Source organism: Chiloscyllium plagiosum, unplaced genomic scaffold, assembly GCF_037043375.1.
Source record: "Chiloscyllium plagiosum isolate Xiang-an unplaced genomic scaffold, Cpla_swu_hap1 HiC_scaffold_49, whole genome shotgun sequence".
NCBI classification, from domain to species: Eukaryota; Metazoa; Chordata; class Chondrichthyes; order Orectolobiformes; family Hemiscylliidae; genus Chiloscyllium; species Chiloscyllium plagiosum.
Genome location: NW_028270187.1, coordinates 3,681,422 through 3,694,669, shown reverse-complemented (window position 1 = coordinate 3,694,669; position 13,248 = coordinate 3,681,422). Strand labels below are relative to the sequence as shown.

General features: G+C 41.5%; 1 long non-coding RNA gene across 1 annotated transcript; it reads right to left on the bottom strand.

The window, feature by feature from the left end:
- Positions 1–3,377: 3,377 nt before the first annotated feature.
- LOC122547891 (uncharacterized) lies at positions 3,378–13,129 on the bottom strand. Its single transcript, XR_006311113.2, has 3 exons — positions 12,967–13,129; positions 5,327–5,408; positions 3,378–4,171 (listed from the first exon to the last, which is right to left on the bottom strand). It is a non-coding gene; the product is annotated as an uncharacterized LOC122547891 (long non-coding RNA).
- Positions 13,130–13,248: the final 119 nt, after the last annotated feature.

Genomic DNA, 13,248 nt, shown 5'->3' with positions numbered 1-13,248 from the left:
ATGCCTCATACAGTTTCATTGTTATTTCCTTATTTTTGTATTAAACTCCGCCAAAGAAGGAGAGCATTCCATGTGCCTTCTTTACAACCCCATCTATCTTTAGGGACCTGTGCATTTGAACACTAAGATCTCTCACTTCATCTGCCCCCCTCAGTATATTCCCATTTATTGTCTATTTCCATTTATTATCTGACTTCCCAAAATGCATTCCCTGACACTTATCAGAGCTGAACTCCATCTGCCACTTTCCTGCCCACTCCACCAAACCATCTATATAGTTTTGGAGCTTACAGCTATCCTCTATACTGTTAATTTTTGTGTCGTCCACAAATTTCACAAATCTGCCCACCATATTCAACTCCAAATCATTAATGTATAAAACAAACAGCTGAGGTCCCAACACTGAGCCATGCAGAGCACCACTTGAATCAACTTTCCATTCACAATGGCCACCGTTGACCATTATCCTTTCTTTCCTGTGACTAGCCAATTCAACACATTACCCAGTATCCAATGGGCTTTTACTTCTTCAACCAGTCTGATATGATGCTGCTGCTCCTTTAACAAGCTTGTAAAAGACACAGGCTCTGAGAATTCGAAGTTGATGGGTTTGAGGGCCCATTTTGATTATAGCTAACAGGTAATGCCTCTGGCAAAAATCTTCCACATTTTTAAAAAGAACACTTGTATAACGAAAGGGGAGTGGCTCAGTTTTCCCAGCTCAGCTTTTCTCTGGTTTGGTAAAAACAATGACTGCAGATGCTGGAAACCAGATTCTGGTTTAGTGGTGCTGGAAGAGCACAGCAGTTCAGGCAGCATCCAAGGAGCAGCGAAATCGACATTGCAGCAAAAGCCCTTCCTGATGAAGGGCTTTTGCCCGAAACGTCGATTTTGTTGCTCCTTGGATGCTGCCTGAACTGCTGTGCTCTTCCAGCACCACTAATCCAGATTTTTCTCTGGTTTGATTTGGTTTTTGGCTTCTGGCTATTGACTGAAAGCAGTCAGACAGCTAAAAAAGCTGCTGAACCCAAAGAAGTCAGTCCATGCTGGTACTCTCTCTCTCACATCTCTCCTGTAAGACCCTGTGTTTGATTTTACCTTTTGTGCCAAAGCGTATTTATGGGGATTGTTGTAAATGTTGGAAACACCATCATTAACTTGGTATAACCTGTTGTGTTTCCAGATTTTTAAGTTATGTAGTATTCTGTTCTCTTTTGTTTGTGTATCATTCAGCAATTTTGTAAATCACACTGTTCGTTTAAAATTACTGGTTTGTCCAGCTGCATCCCTCCAAGGATATCTTCGTTAGACCCGTTTAAAAACAACTAGCAAAGTTAGTGTCCGGGCTACTTTCTTGAAATCTTTGGAGGGCATCTGGCCTTTTCCATAACAGACTGGGGGCTGTTTGCAGAATTTATTCTGTAGTTCTGATTTGGGATTTGGTTTGTTGGACTCAAAGGCAGCAGGTGGAAAGTATAAGTGTCTTTTATTCCGAGTGTTGAATTTAATTGGTTTAGACAGTGCTTGGAGAAAGTGAGGACTACAGATACTGGAGATCAGAGACGAGAATGTGATGCTGGAAAAGCACAGCAGGTCAGGCAGCATATGAGGAGTAGGAGAATCAATGTTTTGGACATCAGCCCTTCATCAGGAAATAGTGTTTGGGATAGCAATGGCTCTTTGAGTCATCAAGAGTTTTCTGGGGTTGGAAGAAGTGACTTCAGATTTTTGCAAAAAGTGATTAAGGCAAAGTTGCTGGAATTAGCAGACCAGCTGGAGCTCCACTGCCGCCATCCACGAGGAAATGGACGATAATGAGAGTAATAGCTCAACGTTTAAATTTGCTGGAAATGCCATCAGAATCTTTAGAGATGGCTAACATTCAATTGAAAATGAAGAAACTCGAGTTAGAGGCAAAAGTCAAGGAAAGGGCAACAGAAACAAAACAGTTTGAATTACGATTAAAAGCAAAAGAGAGAGAGAAAAGAGAGCAAAGGAGAGAGAGGAAAGGAAGAAAGAGAGAGTTTGAACTTTAGAAATTGACACTTAGACACGAGTTCAAAAATTTACTTCCTGAATTAATGAGAACTCATGTGGAAGAGCAGAGAGTTAAAACAGCAAGACTGGCATCAGAAATGGCTGATGATTGAGTTGATTAATAAATCAAAATTGGGCTGCCAAAATCAATTTCAATCCACGAGGGATAATAATTGTGGGTAAGATAAATTCTCACGTGGAAAGTAAAATGGAGATCTCGGTGAAGATCTTAAGGATGATTTGCCAGAGGGTAAAAAGGAAACCCTTGAAGGGGAAAGAGAAGTGAAAAAGCTCTGATGTTTTCAATAAAGTAGGCCACATGGAATTAGTATTAGCAGGTTAGGAAAAGCATTGAGAAGCCAGATGTAGGAAAATAGGGTAAGCCAGTGAATTTTGTTTGAGTGGTAACAGAAAGCACTGTGGAGACTAGAAAGCTGCACCAGAATGTACAAGCTGGTCTGAGGTTGTTTTTCGAGGAAGAGCCAGATCTTCTTAAACCATACACCGTGAAGGTAAAGTTTACTCACATAGGCCAGGAGCAGCTGGTAAAGAGGTGACAATATTCACACATATAAGGATCCTCTCAATCTGTGATGCTAAAAGATGAGGATATATGTACCTCTGAAGGACTATTGCCAGAAAAGGTATGAGTAACGGGAATTCACATTGAGACAAGAAATGCTCAATTGTCAGAAGTGAGGTTGGAGTGTCTAAAGAAGAGGGGAGAAGTCCGAGTAGGAGTACTGGACAAACTTTCAGCTCCAGGAATACAATTGGTCGTTGCTAATGATGTTGCTAATTCACTGGTCGGAGTGCTGCTGAATGTGGTTGAAAAGCCAATGGAAAGTGAGGCAACTGAACTATTGTAGGACACATATCCTGGAATGTTTCCTGACTGTGTGGTAACGAGGTCACAAAGTCACCAGTTGAAACAGAAAAGATCAAAGAGTACAGATAAGAAAGTTGTAGGGAAATTAGCAGAGACCCTGTTTGATCAGATAGTTGAGACAAACCAGGAACAGATAGACGACAAAGCTTTAGCTCAGGTAAATTAACTGAGTTACAGCAGAAAGATGAAAATTTAAAGCAATTGTGTCAAAAGACATACACAAAACAAATCCATATGTATGCCTGATTGTTATTATCTTAAAAATGATGTCTTAATGAGGAAATGGAGAACATCACATATTCAGGCAGATGAGAAATGGACAGAAGTTTATCAAGTTGTATTGCCATTGGGTTATAGAAAGGACGTGTTGCGAGTAGCACATGAGCTACCTGCATAGATTGTGTGTTTGAAATTCACATTATTTAATTGTCATCTCTGTATGTGACAACTATTCAGTAAAGGATGAATCCTCTCCTTCTCAGTCACAGATAAACTCCATGTAAATATGCTTCATTTCGGTTGGAGAATTTAAGCTATAGGCAGAGGCTGAAAAGGCTGGAACTGTTTTCCCTGGAGATTGACCTTTATAGAAGTTTATAAAATCATGAGGCGCATGAAGAAGTGGTGGAGCCTGGTACAATTACAACATTTAAAAGGCATCTGGGTGGGTACAATGAGAAAGCCTTAAAACTGGTCCTTAAATACTTGGTCGAAATGTAATGTTGAATTATAGAACACAAAAAAATAAACAGGGCAAGCATGGGGGTATAAGGCCACAAAAGGGGGGACCTCAGATATGCAGAAGATAAAGAACATCCGTGATAACAGGATGCTCTAAAGCAATTAAGAACATTTGCCTTAAAATCAAAGAATCTGTGTAAAAAGGACAGAGTGATAACATTCACAGTTGTTAACTTGTGAAATTAATGACAGTGTTTGATTGTGATCTCGGAAACTTTGTATCATCTCAGAAACGTATCAAAAGCCTTGTAATAAACGGTCAGGTCCTATCAATTATAATGGATTCTTATTACCCATGTGTGTGTGAGATGAATGTTTTGAATTTATTTGCATTTTGGGATTTTATGATGATTTTGAGTAGCCATCGCTGATTATGAAATACAAACTCTATAATGTAATATTGATGAAGCTTTAATTTACTTGGTGTTCCTACACACCACGACTGCCCCTCTGTCAATTCCAACTCGTCAGATCTTATGTCTTCTTTGAATTTGAATCACAACCCTGCAAAGAAAGCACATTAATTCAAGGTTAATGAATCATTTAAAATTTAACCTTTCAGCCTCAGGTACAGAGTGATTCTGTGTTTAAGATAAAAAGCAGGAGTCTGCTCCTCGCTTAAAAATTATTCTAAACCTAACATTGAAGAGATTCTGACACAATCTGTCATGAAGACATTTTGTGGTCAAAGCTTGCCCTCCTCACTAAGATGCCATTTTGTAAAACAATGATATCTGACATGCAAGTTGTGCAAGGTTCCCTTATGACCTCTCCCACTTTGTTTAGATTGGTACCTCTTTATGATAGTGACTTACCTCACCAACAGGCGCCTGACTTGGCTGGGTCTATTTTTCCCACCTGATGGATGGCTAAGGGCCTACAGGAGTGATCAGTTAAGTGCACACAGACCTGTTAATTAACTTCTCTTCGTTACAAATTATTGCCTTTCCACTGTCTGTCTAATTAAGAATATGCAGTGTTTTTTGTAAAACTTTGTAAAAAGGAAGCCTGTTTGAGACAGAAGCCTTCGGGGGCTCTTAAAGAAAGAGCTGGTATCCTACTTTTCTAAGGTTTTAGAACCTCAGCTAGCCTGGCTTATAGGTGTCAATGTTACGTTGTAGCAGTGATACTATTGGTAAATAAAGGGGAAGGCTAAAATTACATTAAACTGTTTGTAAGAGGTTTTTATTCCAGATACCAAAGAGTATGATCTCCAGGACTAACCAAGAGAGGCTTATAGGTCTGATTCCCTGGGCCATCTCAAATCTGTACTTTAACAATATGAATAGGAAGGGTTTAGAGAGAGGTGGGCTAAGTGCTGGCAAATGGGACCAGATTAGGTTAGGATATCTGGTCGGCATGGACAAGTTGGACCGAAGGGTCTGTTTCCACGCTATACGTCTCTATGACTCGACGACTCTTCGCTAACTCTTGCCCTGTCAGTGAGCACAGTTTCCTTCCATCTCTGTACTTAACCCCTCCTTCATGGATGGTTTTTGAAACGTTGCAACAATGTGGCCTATTAGCCTATCTTCATTGTAACTTTGAAAATGCCCTTAATAACTGCAGATTTTAATGCTGCTCCTGAATGTCTACTTTGGATGAGGATTCAGCTTATCTATCTTCAACACTGGTGTGTAAACGTCAATAGCTACATACCTTCCATTTGTTAGAGGCAGCTGGTCACTCTTTGCTTTGAACTGAGTAAGTATTACAGCCTCTTAGTCCCTCAGATGTTTTTCTGGAGGAAGACAGAGAGACACCACCTATAAATCAACACTAGGCTCGTCTGGCAATATTGAACTGATCATTGTCACATTCATTGCCCCTTCATTAGGATGTGTTTTGTCTTTTTCTTTAAAGCCAACAACTTAACCAGAATCACGGATCTGATTCCATTGTTGCCCTGAGCTGCTCCTTGTCTGGGGATTGTGTTTGTTTTTCATGTGATTCGATACCAATTGATTTGGAGATGCTGGTGTTGGACTGGGGTGCACAATGTTAAACATCACACATCAGGAGCTTCTAAAAAAACCGTTGGACTATAACCTGATGTTGTGTGATTTTTAACTTGATAACAATTGAGTGAGATCCAGAAACTGAGCAACAACTGACCAGCACCATGAATGGGAGTGCTCAACCACCAGGATGCTTACACAGTTCAATATCCAACTCCCCAACTACCTGTTGGAAAGAGGAATCCGGCGCTATTTCTTATGTTTTTACAAAACCCCAGTTGTATGTTCTTTTACGACAGTATCACATTCCTACAGTTGGTCCACACAACCTCAAGGAAGAGGTTGCCTCAAATACTTGTAAAATCATATTTTATGTTATATTCTTCCTCTGCTCCTACAGACAGTAACAGTATCCAATAAAAAGGAGACAGGAATTCCTCGATGTCAGATACAAAGGCCAGTGCTCACCACATTAAAAAGAAAATAAGCAATCTGACAGAACTCGGCTCTTCTCACAGACTCTGAGTGGCTCTTAAAAGAGCCTTTGAGTTGTCAGATTCAAGAACGGTCTTCACTTTTTAACGGCTCTAGTAGGTACATCCACATACTGAATCAGAAATGTTTCTTGCGCACACTTAAATTCTTCTCCATCTAAAGCCTTAACACTATGGCAGTCCCAGTCTATGTTTGGAAAGTTAAAAACCCCTACCATATCCACCCTATTATTCTTACAGATAGCTGAGGTCTCCTTACAAGTTTGTTTCTCAATTTCCCTCTGACTATTAGGGGGTCTTTTATACAATTCCAATAAGGTGATCAACCCTTTCTTATTTCTCAGTTCCACCCAAATAGCTTCCCCGGATGTATTTCCGGGAATATCCTCCCTAAGTACAGCTGTAATGCTATCCCTTATCAAAAATGCCACTCCCCCTCCTCTCTCGCCTCCCTTTATGTCCTTCTTGTAGCATTTGTATCCTGGAACATTAAACTGCCAGTCCTGTCCATTCCTGAGAAACGTTTCTGTAGTTTCCTGTGGTGATGTCATTTCCTGTTCTTTTTCTCATGGGGTGGTAAATGGAATCCAAGTCAATGTGTTTGTTGGTGGAGTTCCGGTTGGAATGCCATGATTCTAGGAATTCTCATTCATATCTGTGTTTGGCTTGTCCTAGGATGGATGTGTTGTCGCAGTCAAAGTGGTGTCCTTCCTCAACTGTACGTAAGGATACTAGTGAGAGTGAGTCATGTAATTTTGTGGCTAGTTGATGTACATGTATCCTGGTGGCTAGTTTTCTGCTTGTTTGTCCAGTGTGGTGGACTCATATCCACAAGTCTCTATAATTGAGATGCATGGTTAAGGTAGATGCTCAGAATCTTTTTCCAGGAATTGAAATGTTTAAAGCTAAGAGGCATGCATATAAGGTGAGAGGGGGAAAGTTCAAAGGAGACATACGGGGCAGTTTCTTTTAAACATAGAGAGTGGTAGGAGTGGAACGCACTGCCAGGGGTGGAGATGGAGGCAGATACGAAATGGGTATTGAAAGGACTTTTAGCTAAGTAAATTAATATGCAAGAAATGGATGGTAGGCAGAAGGGATTAATTTCATTTGGCGGCATGTTCCGCACAACATCATGGGCTGAAGGACACGTTCGTTTGCTGTACCGTTCCATGTTCAGATTTAATGCAGTGTATATTTCGGATGAGGATTCATTCAAATTGATTGAAACTGGGTAGAATGCATTTAGAATATAGACTGAATAGATAGAAACTTCCATTTCATCGGTGGTGTTTGACTTTGAACATATTTGGAAATGGTGCTCAATGTGTCCACTCTGTGACTGTGGAAAGGATGTTCTTCGCTCTGACAGCAGTAACATACCTGCTGTTTGTTCAAAGCAGCTGGTCACACTTGGCTCTGTACTGAGGGAATATTACATTGTCTTGGTCCTTTGAGTACTTGCCTTGAGGAAGGCAAAGGACATACCTCCTGTAAATCAACATCAGCTGTGATTGGCAACATCAATGTAACATTCAGTTAATGATCATTATGATTTTTATTTAAAGCCAGCAAATTAAACAGAACCATGGGTCTGATTCCACTTCTGCCCTGATCTGCTCTTTATCCATTTTTTCTTAAAATTCTAAGACTAATAGAGTGAGGTCCAGAAACGAAATAACATCCATGAATGGGACTACCTGATGCAAGTGGATATGTGAGTTCAGTTATTGATCTATACCTGCCAGTTCCAGCTTGGTGAATGTGAGAGTGTAGTTATCAAACTGTAACATTCATTACATGGTCAATATGTTTACATATTCACACTGCAAAGACTGGCAGGGTCCAATTGATAAGTATCGAATCATAAAAATAATACAGCCCATCTTGTCCATGCCAACCCAAAGACACCCAGATGCCCTTTCTCATCCCACCTTCCTGTCACAATCAATAGCATTGCAGTTTACAGAACTCAATGTGCAGGTCCATGGATTTTTGTTTAAATACTAAACACCAAATCAAAATTAAAAATCACACAACACCAGGTTATAGTCCAACAGGTTTACTTGGAAGCACTAGTGTTCGGAGCACTCCACAGGTGCTTGTGGAGTGTAAGACACAGAATTGATAGCAAAAGTTTCCAGTGTGATGTAACTGAAATTATATATTGAAAAAGACCCGAATTGTTTGTTAAGTCTCGCTTTAAGAATCATGACCACCAGATCAGGCAGCGAATTCCAGATACCCAGATACCAGCACTGCTGCCTCACAGCGCCGGAGACCCGGGTTCAATTCCCGCCTCAGGCGACTGACTGTGTGGAGTTTGCACATTCTCCCCGTGTCTGCGTGGGTTTCCTCCGGGTGCTCCGGTTTCCTCCCACAATCCAAAGATGTGCAGGTCAGGTGAATTGGCCATGCTAAATTGCCCGTAGTGTTAGGTAAGGGGTAAATGTAAGGGTATGGGTGGGTTGCGCTTCGGCGGGTCGGTGTGGACTTGTTGGGCCGAAGGGCCTGTTTCCACACTGTAATGTAATCTAATCTAATACCCACCACTCTGCATAAAGCACATTTTTCCTCTCATATCATCTAATTCTACAGCCGCTTGGTTTGAATCAATGATCCCTGGTGTTTGAACTCTCTGCCAGAGGAAACAGGTTCCTCTCATTTCTCCCTCTCACTATTTCGTGAAAAATCACACAACATCAGATTATAGTTCAACAGGTTTATTTGGAAGCACTAGCTTCCAGCGTCCTGCTCCTTCATTAGTAGCTCACTATTTAGTATTCCGTTATCATGGCACCTCTGTTCCAAGAAATGTAACCCCAACCTCTTCAATCTGTCCCGATAGCTACAATTCACCAGCCCTCGCAACATTCCAGTAAATCTCTGCACTATCTCCAGAGCAATGACGTCCTTCCTGTGATGTGGGGACCCGACTGCACACAATACTCCAGTTGTAGCCACCAGTGCCTTATACAGTTTCATTATTATATCCCTACTTTTGTATTCCATCCCTCTTCCCATGAAGAAGAGCATTCCATGTGCCTTCTTTACAACCCGATCTATCTTGCACACCAAGATCTCTCACTATATTCCCATTTACTGTTTGACTTCCCAAAATGCATTCCCTCACACTTATCAGAGCTGAACTCCATCTGCCACTTTTCTGCCCAATCCACCAAACCATCTATGATAGATTTGGAGCTTACAGCTATCCTCTACACTATCCACTACATGGCCAATTTTTGTGTCACCTGCAAATTTCACAAATTCGTCCACCACATTCAAATCCAAATCATTAATGTATAAAACAAACAGCAGAGGTCCCAACACTGAGCCATGCAGAGCACCACTTGAAACAACTTTCCATTCACAAGAGCAGCAATCAACCATTACCATTTGTTTTCTGTTACTAAGCCAACTTTGCATCCAATTCAACACATTACCATGTATCCCACAGCTTTTACTTTTTGGACAAGTTTGCTGTGATGATGATGCTCCTTTAACAATCTTGTAAAAGACACAGGCTCTGAAAAGTCTGACTTGATGGGTTTTAGGGCCATTTTGATTATAGCTAACAGGTAATACTTCAGGCAAAAGGCTTCCAAATGTTTAAAAAGAACATTTGAACAATGAAAGGGGAGTGGCACAGTTTTCCCAGCTCAGCTTTTCTCTGGTTTGATTAGGTTTTTGGCTGTCTGGCTGTTGACTGAAAGCAATCAGGCAGTTGAAAAAGCTGTTGAACCCAAAGAAGCAGGTCCATGCTGGTACTCTCTCTCTGACATCTCTCCTGTAAGACCCTGTGTTGGTTTTACCTTTTTGTGCCAAAGGGTGTTTGTGGGGATTGTTGCAAGTATTGGGAACAATATCATTAAATTCGTATAATCTGTTGGGTTTTCGGATAGGTTAATTTATTTAGCATTCTGTTCCCTTATAAGACATAGCATTTGTTTGTGTTTCATTTGATATATCTTGTAAATAAATTCTGCTTTGTTTAAAACCATATGGTTTGACCAGCTACATCACTTCTGGAATATCCGCATTACACCTGTTTAAAACAACTAGCAAAATTAGGGTCCAGGCTACTTGAAATATTTTGAGGGGATCTGGCATAGTCTGTACCAGTTTGGGGGCTCTTTGCAGGATTTGTTCTATAATTCTGATTTGGGATTAGGGTTGCTGGACTCTAAGGCAGCGACTTAGAGCAATGACTCTTTTAGTCAACAAGAGTTTTCTGTGTGGGTGAAAGAAGCGATTTTGGGGCTTTTACAAAAGGTGATTAAGGGTAAACTGCTGGAAATAGCAGACAATCTGGGATTGAGGCTGTGACCTTCCATGAGGAAAGGAGAGATAATTACAGCAGTAACTCAGCATTTACATTTGTTGGAAACACCATCAGAATCTTTAGAGATGGCTAACATTCAATGGAAAATTCAGCAACTTGAGTTAGAGGCAAAACAGAAGGAAAGTTGGACAGAAATGAAATCTTTTGAGTTATGATTAAATACAGAAGAGAGACTGAGGAGAGAGAGAAAAGGAGAGAAGGGAAAGGAAGAAAGAGACGGAGTTTGGCCTTTGGAAATTGGCACTTCCTGAATTAGTGAAAACTCATGTGGAAGAGCAGAGAGCTATAATGGCAAGATTGGCAGCTGAAATGGCTGATGGTTATGAGTTGGTCCATAAGTCAAACTTTGGCTTCCAAAACCTATTTCAATCCATGAGGGATAGAAATTGAGGACAAGAAAAATCCTCACATGGAAAGGAATAGATCTTAGTGAAGATCATAATAATGACTTACCACAGGGTAAAAAGTAAACCCTTGAAGGGGAAAGAGAAGTTAAAAAGCTCTGGTGTTTTTGCTGCAATACAGTAGGCTACATAAATCAGTGTTGGTGGTTAGGAAAAACACTGGGAAGCCAGATGTAGGAAACAGGATAAGCCAGTGAATTTTATTGGAGAGGTAACAGAAAGCAAAATGGAGGTTCGAAATCTGCACCAGAATGTACAAGCTGGTTGGAGGTACCAGATCTTCTTAAACCATCCACCTCTGAAGGTAAAGTTTACTTGCATATGCCAGGAGGAGCAGGTAAAGTGGTTACAACATTAAGAGATACAACGATCCTTTAAATCTGTGATGCTAAAAGATGAGGAGATATGCACCTCTGAAGGACTATTGCCAGAAAAAGGTTCTAGTAACGGGAATTCATATTGAGACAAGAAACGCTGAATTGTGAGAAGTTAGGTTAGTGTCCAGTGAAGAGTGGAGAAGTTGTGATTAGAGTAATCAACAAACTCTCAGCTCCAGGAATACAATTTATCCTTGATAATGATATTGTTGATTCACCTGTAGGAGTGCTGGCTACTGTTGTTGAACAGCCAATGGAAACTCAGGCAACTGAATTATTGCTGGATATATAGCCTGGGATTATTCCTGACTGTAACTTTGTCACTGCACTGTCACCAGTTGAAACAGAAGAGATCAAAGAGTACAGATAAGAAAGTTGAAGTGAAATTAGCAGAGACCCTCTTGGATCAGATGGTTGAGACAAACCGGGAACACACAGATGATAAAGCAGACATGTTTAGCTTAAATCTTGAGCAAATTTAAAGCAATTGTATCAAAAGGTATACACAGAAGAATGTGAATCTATCCCTGCATCGTCAAAAATTATGTCTTAATGAGAAAATGGAGACCATCATATATTCAGGCTGATGAGAAATATGCAGAAGTTTATCGAGTTGTATTGCCAGTGGGTTATAGAGGGAGGTGTCGAATAGCGTATGTGCTACCAGGAGGAGGTCATTTAGGAGTGAGAAAAACTCAGACTTTTGCAGAAATTGTTTGGAATTCACATTTAATTGTCATCTCTGTATCTGAGAACTATTCAGTAAAGGATTAATTCTGTCCTTCTCAGTCACAAATAAACTCCACATAAATGTGCTTCATCCAGGTTGGAGGATTTGAGCTGTAGGGAGAGGCTGAATAGGTTGGATCTGTTTTGCCTGGAGATGGACCTTTTATTGAGGTTCATAAAATCACAAGGGGCATGGAGAAGTGGTGGAGGCTGGTACAATTACAACATTTAAAAGGCATCAGGATATGTATATGAATAGGAAGGGTTTAGATGGACATGGGCCAAGTGCTGGCAAATGGGATGAGATTTGGTTAGGATACCTGATCAGCATGGACGAGTTGGACCACAAGATCTGTTTCTATGCTGTACATCTCTATGACTCAATGATTCCTTGTTCTCACCAGCATGAGTTGTGCCGCGCTGCACCTTGTCGGGAGATTGTGTTTGTTTTTCATATGATTCGGTACCAATTGAGTGAGATCTAGAAACTGAGCAACAACTGCACAGCTCCGTGAATGGGACTACTCACCACCGGGATGCTAACACAGTTCAATATCCAACTCCCAATATACTACCTGTTGGAGAGAGGAAAAACGGCGCGATATCTAATGTTTTTACCAAGACCATATGTTTGTCCTTTTAGAGGGGTATCCCAGTCGGTCTGCGATTCCACTATTGATTGCACACTTTCAACAAACAATGGGAAACAGAATGAAATTTCAACAGGGTCCCACAGCAGCTTCTTCCCGCTCTGCATCCCTCAGCAGGCCCACACACAGTCCGAGAAAGGCCTCTCTCTTCCCCCCCAGCCCGCTCACTCCAAGTTCCGGGACCAGTTCCTGCTCCGCTCGGCCCTTACAAACAGCCCTGGAAATGTATTGCTGGAAAAGCGCAGCAGGTCAGGCAGCATCCAGGGTACGGGAGAATCGACGTTTCGGGCATAAGCCCTTCTTCAGGAATTACAAACAGTCCCCGGTTCTCCCTGAACTCACCCCGAATCAATCCCGGTCTCGGAGCCCCCTCTGTGTCCCAGGCTCCCATCCCGATGTGCTGCTGGAAGGAGCCTGCTGTTCCCTCGCTTCCCTGGGCGCTGATCTCTCCATTGCGGTCTGTTTCAAACAAACCTCTTGCACTCACTGAGTAAATGCTCCTCAACGGCAGCGCTGGGGGAGGGCCTCACGCATGCGCTCCTCTGCTCAAGTCAGCTTTGGGGAGAAAAGGTTCAGTCCCAGATACACTTGGGGCGGGAGTGAGCTGGAGGCGGAGCTGGATGA